Raw genomic sequence first — 6,796 nt, forward strand, 5'->3', positions numbered from 1 at the left:
GGAAGCAAAATTCATTTCTCAGTCGCCAGATACTCCATAAGGAGGCAGCGACAACCATGTTATGTACAGGTTTATTTTTGCAAACCAGCCACAAGGCATAAATATCACTAAAGCAGGAAATTGTAATGTGAAAGACCTCCTCAAATAACTTCCAAACACAACTAGCTACAGTACAATCAAAGAAAAGATGTTGAACTGATTCCAAGTCAGAACAGAACAAGCAAGATGTGTCTTCCACATTTCTCCTTTTAGCTAAGTTGTCCCTGGTAAGAACTTTGTTGTTCATACAAAGCCAAAGGAAAACATGGATATTTTGGGGGCACAGAACTTTCCAAAGTTTGTCCCCAACACTGTGATCAACTCCACTATAAAAGGATTTAACAGAATACACCCCTTTTGGTTCCAACATCCAAATGGGGGTATCACGTGAATTAGAAAGGGGGATTTTTAATAGTCTCAATCAACAGATTCCACCTATCCAACCATCTACTGTCAACACATCTTCTAAAAGACATTTTAAGCTCACTCCCATCCCATACCTGAGAAATGGTACGGTCAGGCTGGTTGCAAATGTGAAATAAGTCCCAAAATTGAACCATCAGGGAACATTCCCCAACCCAAATATCAGTCCAGAATTTAACTTTTCTACCATTACCAATCTTCCATCTATAAAATGTCTTGGAGGCATTAAGTGCCCAAGTTACACCCTTCCAAAAGGAAGAACCATTTTCAGGTTTGGACCACAAGATATTAGGAGATTCAGTATTATATTTGAAGGAAATGATATCTTTCCAGTCCTTGTTTTGACTGTCAAAAAATCTTTTCCCCCAAGAAGCCAGTAGAGCCATATTGAACTCCTTAAGGTTAGGCACCCCAAGCCCCCAAAAGCTTTCTTCCTAGTAATCAAACCCCAGCTAGCAAGATGGTACTTGTGTTGGTCTCCCACATCCCCCCCCCAAAATGAGCCATCTGAGTGTTAATGGCCTCAATGGCCCACTTTGGAAATTTAATCACAACCATTAAGTAGGCAGGTATGCTGATAATGCAAGCACACACAAGAATTAATTTCCCTTTGTAGGTGAGATGCTTGCCTAACCATCCAGAGATGCATCTAATGATCCTATCAATAATAGGTTGGAAATCCTCCCTAGATAATTTGTTATAGTGCACAAGCACTCCCAGGCATTTAATAGGGAAAGATCCTACTTTGCAACTAAAAATCTGGGCAAAGAGCTTTGTTTCTTCCTCCCCAATGTTAATAGTAAGCAGATCACTCTTATGGAAATTGATTTTCATACCAGAAAGGTTCTCAAAGCAAGACAAGATCCAGTTAAATTTTTTTGCCTTTTCACAAGAATTTTCAAGGAAAAGGAGAGTATCATCAGCATATTGTAAGGTAGTAATACCCCCTTAATCACATGAGGCAGAAGCCCAGAAATTAGACTCTGATCAGCTGCTTTAGCCAGCATTTTAGTAAAAACATCAGCCACTAGATTAAAAAGGATGGGAGAGAGAGGGTCTCCTTGCTTAAGCCCTTCCCCCCCACAAAGTATGGGCCAGTTACATCATTAATATGCACACTAAAAGTACTCTTAACCAGCACATTCTTGATCCATGAGATCCATTTAGAACCAAAACCCCTTGATTCTAACATTTCAAATAAGAAATCCCAACTAACTCTATCATAAGCTTTTTCATAGTCTAATTTGAGCACAAGCCCCTGAGTTTTGGATCGTTTGACTTCATGTATAATCTCATGAGCCAACACCACACTCTCCAGGATATATCTCCCTTTGATAAAGGCAGTTTGGTTAGGGGAAATTAGTCTATCCCCAATGGGGGATAATCTAGAAGTCATAGCTTTAGTAATGATATTAACTGCACAGTTGCCAAGACTAATAGGCCTGAATTTTTTCATATCCTTGGCATCAACTTCTTTAGGGATGAGGACAATAATGGCAAAGTTTAGCTTATATATATCAAGTTTCCCCTCCTCAAAGTCTTTGACCAAGGGCATCAAGTCAGTTTTAATCAAATCCCAAAAAGGTTGGTAAAACATAAAAGAAAGACCATCACGGCCTGGGGCCCCATGGGCATAAGAACTGAAGATGGCCTTGTTAATCTCTTCTTCAGTAAAGTTTTTTGAAGAATCTCATTTTCTTCCAAAGTCACTTTCTCATGTTCCTTCCAAAAGGAAGGTCCCAAGCAGATTGTGACAGCCCGATGCCGACGTTCCAGAAGGTTCCCCTTTTCTTTCTGTTTTCGTCGTGTGGGTATTTTCAGTTGCCGCATCATCATTGCATCATGCGCATCATCTGCATTGCATCGGCGTCTCTGTTGCCGCCCGTTTTCAAAACTTGCATCCGTTGTTAGTTGCCGGTTCGCGTCGTCGTCCGTTCTGAGCCCGACCGCACATGCACACGCCCGCGGCACCGTCGAAACCCTGTTTTTAAAGCGCGTTTAAAACTTTCTCTGATCGGGTTGAGATTTGACGTGCGGTCGTGATTAGTTATAGTGAGGCCGCCTGTCGAATTTCGTCGCGATCGGAGACCTTCTGGTACCCGAACGGTCGACCGTAGCGGCACCGTATTCGGTCTACGGTCGGACGTCTGTCGGTGTTTAAAAATTCGTGCCGCGCCGCCTGTCCTCCCTCTCGTCTCCGGATATCCCCTCTACACGGCCACGTACCCGTTCACGCGTTCGGAATTAGCCGAATCCGTCCGCGCCGTTGAATCCGGGGCGGAAAACCGCTAAACCTAGCCCCCCCATTTGTTATAAATAGGCCTCCTCCTTAATTTTAGGGAACCAACCCCTCTCCACCTCGGAATCCGCGCCGTCCCGAAACCCTAGCCGCCCCCACCTGCTCCCTGTCTCCCTCCTCCAGCCGCCGGCCCGCCAGGCCCGCGCGCGGCCCGTCCCGGCCCAGATCCGCCGCCCCCGCAAGCTCCCCCGAGCTCCCTGCTCTCATGGCCGCGCCCCCTCGCGACCTCGCCTGCGCGCCGCCGTCCCCGGTCGCCTCCCCGTCTGAGTTCGCCGCAGGACCCGAGCCGGCCGCCGCCCCGCTCCTCCTTGTGGTGCCGTCGGCAGCCTGAGCCCCCCCTGCCCCTTGTCTCTCGCCGCCAAGGGACCGGGCGCCATGGGTTTCTTCGCCCCAGCGCCGCCGCCTCTCGCCGCCGGCCGGCTGTAGCCCCGCCGCCGCCCCGGATCCGGCCAGATACGGCCATCCGCGACGCCCCTCGCCTCGCTGGGGGTCGCCGGCCCCGTTGGGTCTCGCTGCCGCCAGCGTCCCCTGTGGCGCTCGGGAGCCAGCAGCGCTCGAGGAGCACGACGAGTGCCCCAGCTGGGCCTCGCCAGAGGCCCGCCTCGCTCCCCGCGGCCCACGTGGGCGACCGCCCCTTCCAGCGCGCCTGGGCCTCTCGCCCCAGGCCGGCTTGGGCGCCCCCCAGCCCAGTCGACTTCCCCAAGCCAGCAGCTCCAGGCCGGCCCAATTGGAGGCCCAAAGTGAGCCGACTTCTGCCCCTCGCCCCGTGCACCCTTTTTCTATCTTGCGCCCACCTGTTCGGCCCAGTAGGTTCATTATGTTTTTTTTTTGGAATAAATGAATTGCAGTAAATTTTCGTATATTTTAAACGCCGTATCTTTTAATCCGTTAGTCGGATCGAGGTGATCTTTATATCGTTTTGGGGTAGTTTTGCGAGTAGAACGCGATTTTACAACTTGCATATTTATTTGACGTAGTTTAACGTGCCAAATACTTTGTTTAGCGTGCTGTCCCAATAGGGGAACGTCCGGTATTTATTTTTCGTGCGTGTTCGGACAGCCCGAATGCCTTAGATAAATGCCCATGTTTTAGGGACCTTTAGTCCACGCATTTTAGAGCGGTCAATTGTATTTTTACTTGTAGGGAATTGCCTCTAGTTTATTTTCCCGTATATAGGTTATTTTCCCGCATTAACGTGTGGCTTTATTTTGTGTTGCAAACCCCACATATTTTATATGTTTCCGGGGTAGAAAAATCCCATGGATTTTTCTGTGCAATTAGTTTTAGCTTTTGAGGAAGTTAGTTCGCGAGATATTTTGCCGTGGCGCCCTTTTGTTTAATTCGTCGGATTTATTCCGTGCGTTGTTTGATGGAGTTGTCAATTAGAGACTTGATCTTGGGTGTTTAGTCTAGCCCCTGGTATTTTTGGTTGCAATACAAATGCATGTTTAGGTGTTGTTCGACTGCTCTCAAGTTGCTAGAAATAGTGCTGTTTTAGAGGAGCTGAAATATTTCTAAGTCTGAAATCTGTTATTATTTTGTTCCTGTCTTGTCTTGCTTGCATCTTGTGATCTGTAGCTCTTTTGGGGTTGGTCCAATGGAGTTAGTTGTATCCCTTATGTTTCTCTAGCATGTTGTTAAGTTTCATGCCATTTGGAGACCTGTAGCTTAGGTTTTTGCTGCTGTCAATATGCCTTCAGGCTGAAAACTGCACTTTCATGAGGTGTTATTTTCACTAAGTCTGAAATAGTGTGTGAGATGCCATTTTGTGCCTTCTTCTCCTGGTGCTCCTTGTTGCCATGCTAGTTGTTGTTAGTTGATCGTAGTAGTGCTTCTTGCGCTCTTCCGTGCCATGCCTTGCTTGAGCTTATGGAGTTGTGTAGCCGTAGTTGTGGGGCGTAGAATATGCTAGGTGGCTGTTTTTTGGCAGATTGTAGTGATTTCTTGGTTTGCTCGTAGATCTTGAACCGTACCTCCGATTTGATCGTGTCCTACATGAAACTTGCTTAGAATCTCGTGAAGTTTCATTTTCTCTTGCTGGTTGCATGTGATGAAGTGCTCGTAGCCGCAGTTGCACACATTTTGCATTCATGCCATCATATCTTGCGGTGTCCGTATCTTTTCATCCGTAGCTCCGTTGGAGATGTTCCTTATGTGTAGATTGCTTGCCATGACGCGTAGAATTACGTGAACCTATTTGTTTTGCTGTTTAACAACCAATTAAATGCATTAGTGCAGATCTGGACAGAATTGTAAATTAATACGTGGGGTCATTTCGGAGGTGCTATATGTCATTTCCGACCTCACTTAAAATGCCTAGATAAGTAGTTTAATTACGCTTCACCTCTTGCCATGCTTAATCACATTTAATATTGCCGTGTACCTAATCGGGATAGCACTAAATAAATAGACGTGGAGTATCGTCAATATGCAACTCTTTGCTTATTGAACTTCACTTAATGTGTAGTGTTTGATTGCGTGAATTGTCATGCCGTGCCTTGCATGTTTTCAGCTTCTCATGCATCATTTGTGTCATGCATCGTGTGGTGAATATCGTGTGTTGATTATTGTTTCCGGTTTTCCCCGTCTCGCTAGAGTCCGCAAGCGTGTCGGATGTGAGGACCCGTTCGACTACGTCGGTTCATCTGCTTCACGGAGTTGTTCTTCTTCCAAGCGGGATCTCAGGCAAGATGATCATTTCCCCAGATACCATTACTATCATTACCATGCTAGATTTACTGTTGCTACCGTTTATGTCTCGTGGCCTACCACATGTTAAAAAAATCATCCTCTCAACAATGCCATGATTAACTTCAACCTGTTCAACCTAGCAAACCACTGTTTGGCCATGTTACTGCTTGCTTAACCCTGTTGTTAGCGTTGCTAGTTGCAGGTGCAAATGCTTCCATGTGATAACATGGGTTCCTTGTCATATCACCCTATTTAATGCTATCTAATTTAATGCACCTATATACTTGGTAAAAGGTGGAAGGCTCGGCCTTTCTAGCCTGGTGTTTTGTTCCACCTTTGCCCCCTTAGTTTCCGGCTACCGGTGTTATGTTCCATAAATGAGCGCTCCTAACACGATCGGGGTTGTTATGGGGACCCCCTTGATAATTCATTTTAGATTAAAGCTGGTCTGGCAGGGCCATACTTTGGTACTACATTTGCCTAAAAACTAATGAACTGCATAGGGAGTAATTAACCCGAGGAAATTTAATCAACCCCCGGGCCAGTGCTCCTCATGAGTGTTGGCCCCACCTGAGCGATGTCCGGCGCCCCTCTGGTCACCCGGAAGTTTAGCGATCCCGACGTCTAGCTCATCCGCCGTGTCCTGAGAACGAGGTACGCGACTCCTATCAGGATCGTCGACACGTCGGGCGGCCTTGCTGGATTAGTTTTACCTTTGACGAAATATCTTGTGCATCGGGATTCCGGTGATGCTTTGGGTAATCTCAGAGTTGAGGTTTTCCACTAGGGAATCCGACGAGATCGCGAGCTTCGTGATTGAGGATTTCTATGCGGCTTGTGGTAATTTGTGATGGACTAGTTGGAGCACCCCTGCAGGGTTAACTCTTTCAGAAAGCCGTGCCCGCGGTTATGTGGCAACGTGGAAGCTTTGTTGAACACTGGTTCTAGACAACTTGAAGCTAATTAATTAAAACTTGCCAACCGTGTGCGTAACCGTGACTGTCTCTTTCGTGAGTTCCTTCTCCGATCGAGGACACGGTGGGGTTATATCTGACGTATGTAGGTGTTCAGGATCATTCATTTCATCATCAGTAGTCACGTCCGCTATGCGTAGATCATCCCCCCTCTTATTTCCTGTACTCGTAAGTTAGCCACCAAATATGTGCTTAGTCGCTGCTGCAACCTCACCACTTAACCATACCTCACCCATTAAGCTCTGCTAGTCTTGATACCTTTGGAAATGAGATTGCTGAGTCCCCTGTGGCTCACAGATTACTACAACACCAGTTGCAGGTACATGTAAAGGTTACTTGACGTGAGCATGTTGATTGTCCATTTGGAGTT

The sequence above is a fragment of the Hordeum vulgare genome, chromosome 6H (genome assembly GCF_904849725.1).
Source record: "Hordeum vulgare subsp. vulgare chromosome 6H, MorexV3_pseudomolecules_assembly, whole genome shotgun sequence".
NCBI lineage: Eukaryota > Viridiplantae > Streptophyta > Magnoliopsida > Poales > Poaceae > Hordeum > Hordeum vulgare.